General features: G+C 48.7%; 1 long non-coding RNA gene across 2 annotated transcripts in view; it reads right to left on the reverse strand.

Annotated features, from left to right (window-relative positions):
* Positions 1-18,239, reverse strand: part of LOC141585715 (uncharacterized) — a 59,861-nt gene that overhangs the window by 12,665 nt on the left and 28,957 nt on the right. The window lies entirely within an intron of this gene.

Here is an 18,239-nt window from a genome sequence, read left to right on the forward strand (position 1 = left end):
TGTTTCCGTCCCCCTTAATTCCTTTGCGAAAAAACTGCAGCCGTCTTTTCTCCCTTCTTTGCCTTCGTTGAATTAACCTAATCAGGGCACTTGGTTTTGGCAATGCTGGGAGATTTTTAGATGCTGAACTGTCCTCAGGAGACCACACGAAGGCCGACACACCGTCTGCAATCAGCCAGCTAATCACTCAGAACACAACTCGTTTCTTTTATATATTTATACCTTGAAAACTTCGTTTCCATTTTTCTTTCGTTCTGCTGTGTGTGCCAGGCAGAGTGAGGCACTGTGGGCCAGCAAAGGGCCCCTGCCCGTATGGAGGGCAGCTGGGCAGACAGACATGAGACACATGATAACACACAGAAACATGCAATTACAGGGAGGGAAGAATGCAACAAAGAAATAATACTTTGAAATCTCACCTTCTCTTTGTGGAGTTCTTTGGAATACAGCCAATCAGAGCATAGCTCTAAGACCAAGAGTGAGTGATGGCTTTTGAAATATTCTGTTTGAAATCAGACCCCCTTCCCCCACTGCAGTCAATCGCAGGCTAAAATAATCCTTTGTTCACAGACCAAATCCTATGTTTCCCAAGGCCCCACCCTGAGCTAATCCCAGGATGACCTAGAAGAGGCATGTTTTACTGAAATCATTTCTAAAACTTAGACTAAAGCTAAAATATCAGAATGCATGGTGAGGACACCTATTTTCCAGTTTCTCTTTGGGTCACAGGTGTGCTGCTTTCTACATCAATTTGTCAGGCAAACAAATCTTTTAGCGTCGGCAAGAAAAGCAGCAAGATGAAAAAGAAAAAAAAATGATATTTCAAGATCAGATTCTTCATCCTACTTTTTTCTGACTTGCCAGAAACTAACGACATCTTTCCCAGCAGTGATTGGCAACCACTCTGAAAACTTCACCAGATTATTACTCCTTCCTTTATTAAAAAAAAAAAAAAAAAAAAAAATAGGCAAGTGTATTTAGTTGTCATTGGTTACAACCAAATTTCTCTAAATATTTCAGTGCATCTCAAAATACTATATTGATAAGTTCAAGTCATAAAAAACTGCATTGGGAGTTTTGGAAAATTTAGTGGTAGGATTATGCATGTTTTTCTTCCATTTGAGTTCTCCTCTGAAGGCATGTTTATTTAAAGAAAAATTGTGGTATTTGGAAGATTGAAGACTGACTTCTAAACTGCGCTGACTTCAAGAAGACCTACTTTTGGCCAGGCACAGTGGCTCAGGCCGGTAATCCCAGCACTCTGGGAGGCTGAGGAGGGAGGATTTCTTGAGCCCAGGAGTTTGAGACCAGCCTAGGTAACACAGCAAGAAAATTTCTAAATTAGCTGAATATGGTGGCTCATGCCTATAGTCCCAGCTACTTGGGAGACTGAGACAAGAAAATGACTTGAGCCAGGGAGGTGGAGGTTGCAGTGAGCTACGATCACGCCCCTGCACTCCAGCCTGGGTAACAGAGTAAGACTCCATCTCGGGGGGAAAAAAAAAAACTGCTTTTTTTCTCCTATGCAGAGCCATCAAATTAGCAGTTCTTGGAAGGGAAGGCACATCCCAAACTGGGGGTCACAATGTGATTTTGGAGGTACATGTGGCATCCAAACCACGGATACACATGCCAACACAGCCATTCCTTTTTAGTCCTTGGCTTGGCCCAAGAGAGTCCCCACGGGGGACTAGTCAGTCTTCAGCGCTTCCCCAGTGCTGCTGCCACCCTTTTTAATAGCCTGAGCGGCTACGGCATCAAACTGGAATTTCATAGCATCAGCTTTCATTATTTTTATGACCACCGCCTTCCACATCGGTCGAATGGCACTGTTTTTTCACTTACGGTCATGACTCGAAACTTCCTTTTTAAAATAACTGGATGTTTTCGAAAGTGTGTAAATGTAAAGGAAAGGATTAAGTAAATAATAGCACAGATATGGCAGGTGAGATGCAAATGGCAGGTTTGGGGAAAAGGGCAATCAATAAAAATAAAAGTCAGCTTGGCTCTCCCACTCTCCCAATGCCGCAGCTCGGAGGAAAACTAAAATTCATTCCTTTTGCAGCACGATGGAGAAAAAAAGCATCCAGAAGGAAATTCATCAAAGCATTAAAAGTGATCTCCCCTAGGGAAGGGGCTTGGAGGCAGGGGAAACACAGCCACTTTTTGCTTTAAACACATCTGGATTATTTGAATTTTTGTATTGCATAGAAGTTAACCCTTTGTCTGACAACTTAGTTATAAATGTTTTTCTTGGAATGCTTTTCGTTTATTAGCTTTGTGATCTCTTGGGCAGGTAAAACTTCTCAGCTTCATAAAATTTTTAAAAATCCATCTTTTCTTTATAGCTTCTGGGTGTCCAGTCTCCCTGGCCCCTAGATTGTATCTGCAGTATCACACATTTCTTGCAATACTATTATGATTATTGTGTTACTTGTGAGTAGTTAATTCTTCTAGAATTGATTTCTGTATCTACGGACCATTGGTTCCATTTTCATGTTCTACTGTTTGTCAAAGGGTCCATCCTCCCTCTCTCTGTGTATACCTTCTGAGTTATAAGGGCAGTTATGTATCACTAATTGCTTCGCTAAATCTACTTGCCTGTCACGACACCATTACTGACTTGCTTAGGTATGTACTAATACCTGGATAGGTAAATCCTTCATCACTCTTATTTTTCACATTTCCTAGCTATTTTGAGGGCATCTCTTCTTCCATATGAACTCTAAGATTATATTTTTGAATATGCATTTCAATCATGTTCAAAATAAAATATTTTATTATTAAAAAGGGGGCTGCATGTAGAGGTTCATGCCTATAATCCCAGCACTTTGGGAGGCCAAGGTGGACAGATCACTTGAGGTCAGGTGTTCAAGACCAGCCTGGCTAACATGGCAAAACCCCGTCTCTACTAAAAATACAAAAATTAGCTTGGCATGGTGGCAAGCACCTGTAATTTCAGCTACTCAGGAGACTGAGGCAAGAGAATTGCTTGAACCCGGGAGGCAGAAGCTGCAGTGAGCCAAGATTGCACCACTGCACTCCAGCCTAGGTGACAAGAGCGAAACTCCTTCTCAAAAAAAAAAAAAAAAAGTGGGGGAGGTGGCACCGTCAGATGCTGGTGAGGATTGGAGTCCTGGGAGCTCTCAACCACCGCTGGTGGGAATGCAAAATGGTGCAGCCACTTTGGAAGACAATTTCGCAGCTTCTTGCCAAGCTACACATATTCTTTCCATACCACACAGCAATTGTGCTCCTTGACACTTACCCAGAGGATTTGTTTAGAGCAGCTTTCATCATAATTGCCAAAAGTTAGAATCAACCAAGATGTCCTTGAGTTGGTGAATGAATGAACTGTAATACCTCCAGGCATTGGAATATTATTCAGGACTAAGGAAGAAATGAGCTGTCAAGATATGAAAAGACATGGAGGAAACTGAAGGCACATTACTAAGAGGAAGCAGTCAGTCTGAAAAGCACACGTACTGTGTGATTCCAACTCTATGAGCAAACTAAGGAGACACAAAAAAGAAAAGATGCTCGAAAGATAAAAAAAAAAACAAACAAACAAACAAATACAACCCGGGGGGGGGGGTGAGTGTCCTCAAAAGATAAAAACAAACAAACAAATACAGCTAGGTGGGGGCTGCTGCTGGTGGGGGAGGCTGTGTCTGTGTGGAGGCACAGAGATTTTGCCTTCTACTCAATCTTACTGTGAACTTAAACTGCTCTTTAAAAAAATAAAGCCTTTTTTAAAAGGGAGGGAGGGGTCTTTTAAATTGTCTCTTTCTTGTATACCAAAAGCTAAGCCATGCCAGCATCTGAAACAGAAAGTGGCTGAGGGTACATCTGGCGTTTGGACCTCTTCTGCTCTCAACGTCTCTGAACTGGTGGCCAGGGGAGGCCGTGAGAGGGGCGGACAAAGCCTCAAACTCCAGAAGCCCCACCCTCAGGTAAGCCAGCAGAGAGGCAGTGGGGGGCTCTATAGAGTTTCCTGGCTAGGAGCCCAGCAGTTCTTGCTAGAACGCTGTGGATGTGGTGCCAGTTTGAATAAGAATCAGCTCTGGCTGCTTCTTGCAGACAAACTGGGGTGGAACTTTCTCTTTGAGGGTTCTACCGTGCACAGGACTGTAGGTGAGAAACTGCTCTCAGGAAGGACAGAGGGAGGAAAAAGTGGACGGCACAGATAAAAGGGGGAAAGTTCACAGGACTCTGACCATGCACCAGGCACTGTGCTGTGCCCGAAATCCTGTCATCCATGCCTCTACAGACAAGTGTTCAGAGAGATTAATCCTTCCACCCATGGCCACCCAGCTTACTGGGACACTTGGAGCTCACCTGTCCACTCCAACCCCATATCACTGCTCAGTACAAGAGTAAGGCAATACGCCGCCAGCCCCACCCTGGAGGAAAATATTTGGCTCTGCATCAGCACCTCTCCCGTGTGGATATTTAAGAACAAAAGAACTCAGTGCTCCCAGCTCTGAATGCTGCCAACACATACACAAAAATGACTGAGCCTGATTCATCATTTGGGAAGCACAGGGGAAAATGCCGTATTCACTGTGAGAGTTTGCATCTTCCAGCAGACAAAACGAAACAGGAGAGCCACTCTTCCTAAATGCTTTGCATACAACCCAGTTCTGTCCAACTCTTGGCCGTTGTTTAAAAGATGTTGAAGCTTTCAAATGCACCGTTCAGTAAAGTTTTTCATCATGTCCCAGCCTGCATGCTGCAGCGCAAAGTCCTTATCCAGAGAAGACAACAGTGAGAAACAAATCAAACGTCCTGGGCTGCTTTTCCTTTCTCGACTTTTTGAAAGTTTGGTGTCCAAGTTGCTTGACAAACCCAGACCCTAACAATGATATTTTGTGCAGAATTCTGGGATCAAAATATAATTTCAAAAATAATATATTTTCTGACATCCCCCAAGAAAAAAATTACTGGTTTCTTCCCCCTAAAAGGATTTAGATGGAATAACATCTGTGCCGAGAATATTGTGAATATGTTCAACTGACAGGCAGTCTCTAAGGCACTCCGCTCATTAATGTGCTGTGCATAAAATTAAAACTTGAAATATATTTTTAAATCCATTTTGAATCATTTAAGCAATTCTCCTGCAAAGAAACTATTGTGCTGAAATAATATATTTGGAGCAAGGAATATGAAAGCTATTAAAATGTCTTAGACCCCCTGCCTTTCATGGGAGAGGAAGGAGGGGGAAGTGCTCTCCCTGATTTGAAACAGGCTCTGCATAAAATATACCCACCCCACCTCACCACCTCCCAAAAAAATCTGCTTTGAAGTAACACTAGGAGTTTGACTAAAACCCACAGGAGCCAAGGAACACAAAGTTGGGTCTTTGTAATTCTCCTTCTTCCACTGTGTATGGCTGAGCTGGGGAGCAGCTCAATGAGGGCTTTGGGGGCCCAGGTATGGTGGGCACCTACCCAGGGTCTGTAGCACTCATGGCTGTGAGCAAGAAACCCTCAAGGAGGGAGGAAAGGAAAAACAAAGACACAAAGACAGGGCCTTGTTTCGCTCCTGCCTTGTTCTGATTTCTGCAAACACTTTCAACACACAGGACACCGATCAATCCGTGGGTTATTTGGAACCTGTTGGCATGAGTGCATGCTGGGAACACTGGCCTGAAGCTTCCTCAATGCCCCCTATTCTCTCACTCATTGTCTTACTCATCTGTCTATCAAATACTTGTTGAATGCCAACCAAGAGCCAGCACTGTCTTGGACTCTGAGAGTTCAGTGTTGCGAAAACTCAACTATGAGAACCTGCCAGGAAGGCACACTGTTGGAAGAGGACAAGGTGGCACAAAGAAATGGGGTGGGCATGTGGCCTGGTCTGGGAAGGCTTCCTGGAGGAAGTGGCAGCAGAGCTGCATTCTAACGGAACAAGAAGAAACAGAAAGTGTATTCCAGGCATAGCGAGTGGCCAGCGCAAAGGCACTGAGGCGGGAATTTGCCTGAAGTGTTTCCTAGATTCAAACCAGGCCAGTGTGGCAGGAGAGAGTCAAGGTAAATGGGTCAGCCCAGGAAGGGCCTGTGTCCACCATGAGAAGCCTTGACTTTACCCTAAGAGCAAACACGTTGCCCTCAGCAAGCACAGGCTGCTCGCAACTGTCCAGCCCTCTCTGTCGGGTGGAAGGCAGCGGAAGGGGCTGTGGGGCCACGCAGGGCCAGGTGGAGCTGACCACCTTCGGGCAAGGGTATGAACTCTCTACTTCTCACCCCAGTGCCTGTGTCCATGGTTCCCTCTGCCAGGGCCACCATCCTCCTAGTCCCCATCATTTGCATCTCAGATACAGCAGCACGTATCTGAGATACGTGACCACTCAGCTGTGCCAGGACAGGGCAGATCCTCAAGGAAGCTCTGGCCCCCTCCTACAATGCCCATGTGGAACTGGATACCATCATCCACCCCACAGGCCAGGAGCTCCCGGAGTCCCAGGCTGGGGCGTATACACCACCACTCCCTCTCGCCCCCTATACCTCACGGGGCCCACCACCCACTGGGGCTGACAGAAAGAAAAGTTTGTAACAACGGGACCATGCCGGCTTTCTTGCTGCTGTAAATGCATGCGTGACACTCACAAATTATTTGTGAATGAATGCATGACTGAATGAAAGGATGAATGAATGAATTTCGGTGTGAACTAAACTGGAAAAAGCGCAGTTGTGGACCTCTTAAGCTTCCGGAACTGATGACAGCAAGGATGTCTGACACTTCTCTGGCTAGGAAGCTGAGGTTTCTAGGAGATTGCCAAGCTGCCAGAGCCACCTGTGATCACCTGACCACACCTGCAGCCACCAGCACTGAGCGTTCCCTCTCGCTGTGGCCCAATTCCCCGTGCACCTGCTATCACCAGCCTCCAATCTCCAGCACCTCCCACAGGGTCTTGTCCTCTACCGTCCCCACTCGCCTGCCACTAAGACCCTGAAACTCACTGTCACCACTAGCAGCCCACTGAGAGAGAGATTCAGTCACAGCCCGGGAGTGTGCCCAGAAATCCACCATGAGGTTGCAGCAATGTGGTCTGGCAGAAGAGCAAGGAGTGGCAGAGATGGGAGGTGCCCTCCTGGACCAGTGAGGCTACTGGCCAGGGTGGGTGCCTTTACACTAATTTAGAGACAGGCTCTCTGTGCTTACCAGACATGCGGTGAACCCTGTATCTCACTGATTTTAAAACACACATTATTTCACAATTTACCATCTCTGAGATTGAGACGCAACTCCTGATTGATTGGTGGATATTGGGTTTAAAGGGCCGGGTGAGGACAGACACATGGGTGGCCTTGAAGATTCACTTTCTCCCTCTTCCGAGAGATTAGCAAGGAGCTAGCTCCACAGGACCGAGTTGTCTCCAGGGAGAACAGACTGCTACCAGACGCCAGGCACCAGAGGCCACCTGCACTACAGGGTCACTCATAGTGGATTAGCCATCCCTTGGCCTCCACCCCTATCCATGGGTAGAGCGTTACAGGGCAGGATCCTCTGCCTGAGCCCTTTCCTAGGCGCTCCCCATCCAGCGGTGCCTAGCCCTGCACACCTCTCATGCAGCTGTGGGAACTCAGGGATTATGTGTGCCTGGCTACTCCTCTGCCAAGTCTTCCTGCAGTGAATTCAACTTTAACTGTACTGATATGCAAGCCCCCTTTCCATGCCATGGTATTTCCATGGGACATAAAGCAAAAGAGTCTGATAAGCAAAGACATTTTAGATTTCATTATATGTAGTGATCAGCTGCCCTGGCTGTCCCGGTAGCATAGCTATCTTGGGCCTCAGTTTCCCCATCTGCCTTATAGGATAGTGTCCACCCTGGATTCACTTTTAAACACCAGAGTATTGCAGGTGCACGATGCTAGCACTAAGTGCCCAGAAAACACGGACGGTCCTGGATGAATGGGCTGCAGCGATGAAAATTTGCAATCCTGTATAGAAAAGGCCAATGCCTTTTTCTAGTCCTTCTCAGACATTTTTCTGAAATCCCTGTTTCCTGGGGAAGGTCTACAGAGAACTAATGTGTGCCATTTTACAAGCAAGTGACTTCCATAAGAGAACCCAGCGCACACTGAGCTGCGTTCTGCGCCAGGCTGGGCAGGCTCCTGGGAAGAGTCACAACATTCCAAGCAGATATTTCTGGGACGATCCCCATGTCAGGTGAAATCTCAGAGTCCTGCAACAGTCACGCATTCCTCCCGTAACACCTCCACCTTTCGGCCTTCCCCTCCTTGTTTCCAATATTTGTACCTTCAGGGAAGGCCCCTCCGTGAAACATACCCCATGTACTTCGCACCTATGAGGCCTGGTGAGGACGTGGCCCAGTCTACTCGGGAAAATGCTACCGCCCTCCCATGACACAGGTTGATATCTGTCCTAAGGTGTTTCATGCACCGAGTTGCTGGCTCCTCCCTGAACCGTGAGGTGGGTACCATTATTGTGCCCATGTTATGGGGACAACTGAGGTTGAAAGAGGCTGGGGGGCTGGACTGAGTGCTCACGGCCAGGGGCTGGCAGGGCTGGGATGTGGAGCCAGGTTTGTAAGGCCAAAGGACCCCACCCGGGAGCCACCAAACCACACTGAGCCCCTCCTCCATGCTCGGCTCCTGGGGAAGGTCAGAGTGTATTGAGCCAGGACCGCCCCAGTCCCAGAGCTTGTCTAACCATTCACAGGCTGGTCCCATCCTTCTCAGAGCCTATTATGACGAGCATTTTTTTTGTTTGGGGGTCTCCTCCATCTAGGAAGATTTCCTGGATTTAGAAACCTGTGCCAGGGGTGCCTTCTCACTATGCCCATGAGACTCTGTGCAGGCACTCAGAAGCCTGTACTGTGGGTGTTAGTATCCACGTGTGTGCCCCTGAACAGTTTTGCTAGGACTGTCCTAACAAATTAACACAAACTGGATGGCTCAAAACAACAGTGATTTCTTCCCTCACATTCCTGGGGCTGGAAGTACAAAATCCAGGGGTCAGCAGGGCCATGATCCCAACCAGAGGCTCCAGGGGAGGATCCTTCCCAGCCTCTCCCAGTTTCTGGGGATTGCCAGCAATCCTTGGCTTGTGGCAGACTCACTCCAATCTCTGCTTCCATCTGTACGTGGCTTTCCTCCGTGTGTGTTTGTGTCTCTGTGTCTGTACATGGTCTTCTCATTCTCATAAAGACATGTTATTGGATTAGCGCACTGATAACCCAGTAAGACTTCATTTCAATTTAACAAATTACATCTGCAAAGGTCCGATTTCCAAATAAGATCACACTCACAAGCTCCAGGTGGACAGGAATTGGGGGAGGCGGCGCCATTCAACCCAGCCCACCTCTTATAAGATCATTGCCTTTCAAGAGGAGAGTTGGTGCTGTCTGATTGATCTATGTTGGCTGTCGCTAAGTGTTTGATAAATAACTGGGTACATGCATGCACTGGGCTTGGAGGTACCGATTCTTACTGGCAAATGTCACAAGACTCTGAACCCTGCCCAGCCTGTGAGTACCTTTAACACCAAGAGGGACCCTTTGCTCCCTTCCTAGGTCTCTCTTTAAGCTGGCAGAAGATATATCCACCCTCACCCCGGGATCCTGTGAGTGTTGAATGTAAGGTGCAGGGGCTCTCAACAGGTTTGAGGAAGAATTTTAGAAATGCTGGGGTAGGGAGGCGTTTGGGGTTATCACAATGCTAGTGCCTCTTGGCGTACAAGGGAAAAGGCTGTCTAACAATAAACAAGGCAGTGAGGACCCCAAAGCAAAGTCCCCACCCCAAGGACTTGGAAATAATCCATTGAACGTGCCTGTCAGTGAAAATCCTGCTTCGAATTATGGAACCACTTTCCCTTTCACATATAAGTACAAGGTCTTCTCACACGTAGAAATACACAGTCTTTTTTGTGACACTTTATTTGGCTTTAGTTTCTCCGAAACAGAACTGCTGGATGCAGTCAGTAAAAACCAAGAGATGTTTCATAAAATCACATCACCAACAGCGACGTCACTGTGGTATCTGAGTGGCCAATATGCTCTACCCTGAGTCAATGGCATCTGGGGCAGCACAGTGTCAGGGTGGCACAGTCATGAGGTGGCACAGTCCGGGGGTGGCACAGTCAGGGGGATCCCGCCCACAGGCCTGGCCACCTGCCCACCACCCCTTGTCTCGTAGTGCAGCAAAGCCTGAAGGATTTCCATGCCAATCACTCTATTTTCTTCGTTTATCTTACTTTGCTCTCATTTCTCTGTGATTTCCCAGCTAGGGCATTATATTATCTGTGAATGTCATTACAGGACAGTGACGTGGGTGATAGAGAACATCTCTTCTAAAGCAAGAGGACTGCCAGCATGGCCAGGGCAGAGAGCCACCCGGACAATGAGTGACAACTGGCAATGCCCATCTGGCTGGGCAGCAGAGCTCCCTTGGGAGTATCCTGTTTACTTGGGCATCCTGAGGAGAGACCAGAGCCAGGAGCAGTGGGACCCAGGAGTCCTTCCAGCCCAGGCTCTTCACTGGGGCCAAACCAGAACCAAGGAGATGGAGCTGCCTTCCTGAACACACAGTCACATAGAGACAGGAGTGGGGCTCAGGCGGGGCTGCCCCTCCTCCCTTCAAGCAGAGGCCTCAAGGACAACAGGGGACCCTGTGAGCCCCAGGAACTCGAGGTCAGTCTTGAAGAGTGAGGACCATGTGGATGCAAAGCGGGTTTGGGGAAAAACCAGCAAAGGGCTGGAGGCGGGTTGAGCCTCCCACATTGTGTGGCAAGCGGGCTGGACAATTGAGTTGAAAGGCCAGGTTGTCTCAGTGCCCCAAGGACAGTCCTGAGCCCAGGTTTCCACAGGCCCCAGCACAATGGACTCACCAGCAAAACACCTTCTGCATTCCAGACAAAAGAAAAAAAAAATTATTTTCCTGTAAAACCTGATTATGGCCAACGTCATAAAGCCGATTGTCCCAGGAGATAAAAGCAAAATTGCTCTGGGTCACCCTTTTTCCCTGAACAAGGAGCAGTGAACGTATCGTGCTGTGACAGGGTCTTAAGTGAGAGGCAAAGCGGAAGCGACAGCTGGTTACAGGCAACCGAGAGCCAGATCATCGCGCATCTATAAATCGGCGAAACCCACCTCAGGCAGAGCCACGGAGTCACTCTGCTTTAATCCAGTCCAAATGTTGTGTCTGCGCCGACCCTCAGGGGCTCCGCTCATGGCCTCCAGCCCCAGCCCCTGGTCCCACCTCAGAGGCACCTGTGACATGGATCCACGCCCCGCCCCCAACGTCCTCGGGCCTCCACAGCCCAGCAGCACACATTGGCTGGGTGTGCCTGCCGCATTTTGGTCGTCTCCTTAGGAACCAAAGTGCCTCCCTCTGGATCCATGTGGCTGGAGCGGCCGCGGGGCCCCAGCCTGTCCATCAGGCTGACCATGGTGACCATGGTGGCACATGACCCACACAGTGCAGTCGGAGCCCCTGGGACATGCAGAGGAGCAATGGGGAGGCCAGCATCCTCCATCCAACCTGAGGCCTGGAGCAGCCAGTGGCCACCCCCAGAGGGATCTGCCTGAGATGGGCCAGTGCAGGGGAGCACAGAGCCAAGAGATGAGATCTCATTCTGACGGCGTCCCCTGAACCCCTGGATACAGCCTTACCTGAAGCCTCTGGACTCTTCAAACATGAGAGCTAAATGACTCCCTGTCTCTGTGCAAGCTAATTTGAGCTGACTATCTAACCCTTTCAGGCAGGAGAGTCCTTGTTGACACGTTCTCCTGATTTCTCCCATATCCCCTGTATATTTCTCTCCAAACCGAATTGCTACTTCTCTGGCCTGGGCCTCATCACCAAGCATCTCTAGACATCATCAACAAACCCCCACCTAGCTCCCGGCCTCCAGTGTTGCTTCCCAGCCCATTCTCCAGGCCAGAGGCACCTACATAGAACAGGTCACAGTGTGCCCCTCCTGGACCAAAGCCATTCAAAGGCATCCAGCTAGGACAAAGGCCCAGCGGATTAGCAGGACAAACGTAGGGTTCTTACATTCATCAGGGGGGCCTTGGGAGACTCCAGCAGCAGGCTTCCTTTCTTCTTGGAGGTTCCAAACTTCCTCTGATCCAGGAGGACTTACAAGTTCATTGGGTGAGTCTAGGTGACCTCGAGAGCTTGGCACTCAGGACCTCACCTCCATCATGGACAGTGTCAAGACATCGCAAAAATTTCATAAACTCAAGAATCTCAACTTGCTCACTCCCTCTCTTTCTCTCTCTCTCTCTCCCAACCACAGAGTTAAAAAAAAAAAAATGAAGTTCAGCAAGGCCAACTACAGATCACAGCCCCTCAAGTCTGCACCTGCTTAAGTCCTCCAGATTCCCACCCCAGTGCCCCCGCTAATCCTCTGCAATGATTAGATGGTCAGGAACCAGGAGCCGTTGTAGCTGCAATTCTCATTAACTGAGTTTAAAAGACCTGGCACATATGGAGTTCCTCTATAATCACAGTGCCAGCAAATCTCTGAAATAATAGATATTTCCAACTTAGCCTTCTGGGTTTCATAGAGCCCCCAAGCTTTCATTTAAGATCCATTTTATATGAAGTTATCTGAAAATGAACAATAGGAGTCTCAAAGAGATGTCTCCCCAGACACTGGTGTGAAGGCTGCTGAAAGAGATCAATCCACAAATCCATTTGCTTTTACATCAAACACACAGGGTCCCAGCGGGTCTCTCCACGTCCATGATAGGAAAAGGCCTCTCTTTGCCACGAAGATGGAGACCACAGTTCTTAACCACTCATGCCATTTCGTGTCCTGGGTGAGGTGTCCATCCTTGGAATGGATAGAACCGCCTTCACTGGACAAAACAGGTACACACTGAGGGCCCCTTACGTGCTGAGCACTCTCCAGGTGGCAGGGCCTAGAAGGAGAAGTGACTCTTAGACCCCAGATCACCCACTGGGGAACAGCCTTGCCCATTGTTCACTCTGTGTGCCAAACTGCACCACACAAGGAGTGAGGCACATAGCAGGCCCTTAACAAATACCCACAAATTTTCATTTGAAATACCTTTCACTCAAGTCTCAGAGAGAGACAGAGAGTGGGAAGACAGAAGAGAGCCGAGCCATTCACTCTCTCCACAGTCATTCAAATTGTCGAGACTGTTTTTTTGGGAAATGACACATTCCTGTCTATTATCCATCTAAGGCGCCTCAACAGATACATTCCAGGCCTACTTGAAATTAGTCTTGTTGATGACTAAGGGCATCAGGACCTTGGTTTCCATCTGCATAGCTGTGTGACCATGAGCAAGTGGCTCAACTTCTCTGATCCTGTATCTGCCTCTGCAAAATAAGAATGATCATAGTCTACGTCCTGGGGCTATTATGAGCATGAAATGTGGGATGCCTGGGAAGTACTTATTATTGGAAGTGCTTAATAAATTTCAGCTATTACTTCTGCTACTGTCATCATCAGATTGACAGCTCAACCATGTACACAGTAGTACACGTTTCCCTGGTGCCACCCAGTTGAGTGAATGAATAAATGGATGCTGTAATTTTATGGAAAAGAACTTCCTTCCTCCCCCTTCTACCCAACCATCCAGTTTACCTTCCAAACCTTCTGTCTGACCTTCTGTGGGCTACAGAGTCTATTGCCATCCTAGTTAAGTAAAATGGTCTGGAACCCTAGAGAATTACTGCACTTAAATTCCCAGTCAAGTTCGGTATTTCTGACTGAAACCTACATCTAAACCCTTCAGAGGCAAAAGCTGCGTTCCACAGCTTCCTTCCCAGGCATGGAAACTTCAGGGCAGGTGGAAACGGGTTGCCCATGGACAAAAGCTTAGGATACCCTCTCTGCCTTCACCACTAATGGCCCCCCAAAGAGGGCTTCTGGGCACTTCCCACCTTAAATGGCCAGGACCACTGAGTGGGGTTCACACTTGGAAATCGAAGTTGGTTCTCTTCCTCTGGTGTCAGCTGACTATCTCTTCACACAGGGGTTGGGCTTTTCTCACCTCCTAGGAGCTGGCTCAAGAGAGGTCAGGAAGAGGGAGCAGGATGAAATTCACCCTCAGCCTGGTGTGCAGCCTCTCACTGGGGGAGCACTGGATAATTAGGCCAAATACAGGGCAGGCTATGAGTGAGCTTCCTAGGTGCAGCAGGAGGGGTGCGGCTTTGCTCTTCTTCAATAAGACCCAGAGAGTAATGCTAATTGTTACTTTAGGAGTGTGGAGTGGAGACTATTTGTGAAGCAGGAGGGGAGTTCGTGGGCTGAGACTAAAGAGGGCATAATGAGTGTGGAAAGAGGAAAAACTTCGGGTCCCTTAAGCCAAAGCTCAGTTAAGACATCAAATACATTCCCTGCAAATTGGCACTTTCAGCTCTAGCCTCCACGCTTTTGTTGTGCAGTCAAGGTAATGATCACCCGTGCTGCGAGAAAGGCACACGGGCTGGCAGAAACCACTCACGGCACAAAGCATTCTTTGGTTAAAAAAAAAAAAAAATTCATAAAATAAAAAAGAAAGCTGTTTAAGCTTAAAAACTAAAAAAGAAGTGGTTGGCTCCAGTTGTCGACATGTTTTATAAAGCAACAGCGAAATGAAAAAAATAAAAAGTAAACTGTCCCAGAGAACTGAGAGAGGGCCAAAAATATTAATACATGGGAACATGGCGAACCTTCTGCAAGCTGTAAATATTTTCTTAGTTTCCCACGTGTAGTCAGTAAGTACGGCAGTTCTTTTTCTCTCTCCGCTCTTCCTGTTGGAAATCTATGTGGAATAACAATTTTGCCAGAAAAAAAAATTATATTGAAGAAATTGTGTCTGCCAGGGGCTCAGGAATTGGTTTCATATATCAGAGGGAGGGGGTTTCAACCCCCAGAGCGAGAGAAAAGGAGGAGGATAAACAAAGCAAAGAAAAAACAGACCACCAGAGCTCAAAAATAAAAAGAGAGTTTGATGTATGTGAATGTCTTAACTTGCTGAACATGGGACATGGACCAGTGAAGAAAATCACTGAGGGCAGGGGCAGCACCAAGGGTTCAAGATGCCCAGCTTGATTTGAATTTCAGATAAGTGAGTGTTTTCTTAGTAAACGTACAGTACACCCCCATGCAACTTGAGTTTAACTGGGCATCCTATATTTTTATTTGCTGAATCTGGCCGCACTACCGAGTGGGAAAGGTATTTCACTGGCAGGAAGAGGAGCTCCCAGTGGTTCTGCTAAGGAAGGATTGCTAATGCACATCCCGACTGGACAGAGCGAGCTTGTGGGTCTGTTCATAGTTGGTTGAAACAAGAAAGGAGTCTCAGGGGTGACCCAGGAGATAGGCGCCTCAGGATCTCTAAGTCTGTGTGTCAGCTGCAATGACACACGGCAGGTTCCGACGTGACCCCACCAATGCTGCCATAAGAGGAAACCTTGCCTTCTACAGACACCACCTCGGAAAAACCTGGACCTGGAACGCTTCCTCCACCCTCACTTACTGCATAGATTCACAGCCACGCTTCAGCCTTGAAAGTCATCTCAGAAGAAAAAGGTATCTTCCCTAGTTACCAGAGAGGCGAAGACCCAGAAGTGTCGGCTCTCCGTCTTCCTCAGGAGTTCTACCCCTAGGAAGGAAAACGGCTGCCCTCTGAGGCCGGGGTTCCTCACTGAGCCAGTTCTCCCTTCTGCAAAATGGTCCCAAAGCCCTCTGCAAGGGGTTGCTGTGACCATCGGTATGAGGCCGCTCTCATATTGCTACAAAGAAATACCCGAGGCTGGGTAATTTATAAAGAAAAGAAGTTTCATTGGCTCACAGTTCTGCAGGCTGTACAAGACACATAATGCTGGCATCTGCTTGGCTTCTGGGGAGGCCTCGGGAAGCGGCAACCACGGCAGAAGGCCAAGGGGAAATAGGTGCATCGCAGACCAGAGCAGGAGCGAGGGCGTGGGGAAGGGGCCACACACTTATAAACACCCAGATGTTGCAAGAACTCACTCGTGATCGCAATGACAGTACCCAGAGGATGGTGCTACCCAGGGGATGAGGCAAACCCGAGACCTGAGCCTACGTCAGATCCCAAAACCCGTTCATAAGAAATTCACCCCATGATCCGATTACCTCCCATCAGGCCCCACCTCCAGCACTGGGGATTACAATTCAACATGAGATTTGCAGGGAGCACAGATCCAGACCACATCGCCATCAAATCAGAGCATGCAGGGAAGTGCTGCGCGGGAGCTGGAAAATGCTGGTGCCCTGAGAGTGACCGGGACAGCCCCAGCCTCAGAGCAGAGCCCAGAGGAGCAGTCCCTGGTGTGTACAGCGCTAGGTCCTCCCTCACCTCTTGAGAAAGAGGGAACGCAGCCTTCCCAGGGGACAGCCTCCACCCACCAGCCATCCACAGCCTCTCCTTCAACACTGACATCCTCAAAAAGCAAACCCCTATTCCACCCAAAGCCACATTTCCGTCTCCCCACACCTTTAAGTGTCTTAGGTTGAGGGACTTGCCTGACCCTGACGACAAATATGATAAACCAGGAGTGGAGCCCACCACTGTTTGGGAGCCCCGCTGTCAGGCTCCTGCGGAGCTCTCGGAAATATAGTCATGGTCCGCTTTTCCAGATGAGGAAACGGGGACTCAGAGTTGTTAAGCAATGTGCCCAACATCATTGAGATGACACATGGCAAACCCGAGACCTAAGCCTACATCGGATCCCAAAACCCGGACACTTATCCAGTACACTACCCATTTCCAGTCCTGGACCAAGGTTACCCTGTGCAGATATTGCCAAGGATAATGGAGAAGACTGGCGAACTCCTATTCATCCTTGAAAACCCAACTCACTCATCACCTTCTCCATCCTTTTCTGTCTCATCCAGGGCTGGCTCTGAATCACATATACCAGGCGTCCCCAAACTGCGGCCCGCAGGCCACATGCGGCCCCCCGCCGCACTTCAGGAAGGGGCACCTCTTTCATTGGTGGTCACTGAGAGGAGCACAGTATGTGGCAGCCCTCCAACGGTCTGAGGGACAGTGAACTGGCCCCCTGTGTAAACAGTCTGGGGACACCTGACATATACCCTACCCTACTGTCATTCCCTATAAAAGGCTGCGCTGTCATGCAGTTGCATTCACATCTGCTTCCCTGCTAGACTGAACTCCCAGGAGACGAAGACTGCCTGCCCCTCCTTTTATGTACCTATTCCATTTCCATGGAACCTTCCAGCTGCACCGGCCGTCTTTGCATTCTTCAAAAACCCCGTGTTGATCTTGCCTTGGGAACTATCCCCCACACGACATGCTCCGTGGGAAATTCTCCTGATCTTCCACAGCCGATCTGGGCCCACATGTCTCCTCCTCAGACAGACCTGCCCTGACCACCTGTTTAACACAGTCCCACAGCCCCTCTCCCATCTCTGCTGCCTGGCCTCATGCCCTGGTGTGAATCTGCCCCTAGCGTGTCATGCCTCTCTCCCTGGCACCATGTCACACCTGCATTTGTTTCCTGGCTTCATGATCCATCTTCCCACTCGATGTGTCAGCTCCAGGGAAGCAGGGATCTTGCAGGTCTGACTCCCTCCTGGCACCAGACACATCAAAAGCTCTCAACACACATCCATAGGATGAAGGAACCCTCCATGACTGGCAATATATAGATGCTTGGTTAATGAATTTAGTCTTAATTAATCATCTTAACAGAAATGTCTCAAAACCTCCCGAGGGTGGAAGCGGAATTTGTTCTTACTACATAATGGATCTTTCTTCCTAGCCATCCACTTATTTCTCCTCAGAGTATCTTCCCCTCTGTTGTAGGAATGATGACCTTGGAGAATAATCCAGGAAGAAACCCACAGCTTCCTGCCTGGAGATCTGTCCACCCTCTTCTAGCCCACTGGCTTGCAGTTGGCTCAGCCGTGGGCCTGGGGTGTTATATATTCATTAATTAATCAAATCAGCTCCAGTGCCAGCCTCTGCTCGCTCCCTCACTAACCCAGCTGAGGGACAGTTGGGACCACCCTAATACCGGGCGGGGGCAGGCATTTCCAACAGCCAAGAAAAGCACCATGTGCTATGAAAGGAAAACACACCAGCTGAGCTCCCCTCAAAACACTGCACAAAAGAACAAATCTGTTAAGGGAGGAGGCCATGGAGACAGACCGGGGAGAGTCTCAGATACCCAACTGCTGGATCCACACACGCTGGCATCCTCCCAGCACAGTGCCCTGGTAATTATCTGGGAAGTTCAGCTGAGTCACGCTCCCTACTTTTC

The sequence above is a fragment of the Saimiri boliviensis genome, chromosome 9, assembly GCF_048565385.1.
Source record: "Saimiri boliviensis isolate mSaiBol1 chromosome 9, mSaiBol1.pri, whole genome shotgun sequence".
NCBI classification, from domain to species: Eukaryota; Metazoa; Chordata; class Mammalia; order Primates; family Cebidae; genus Saimiri; species Saimiri boliviensis.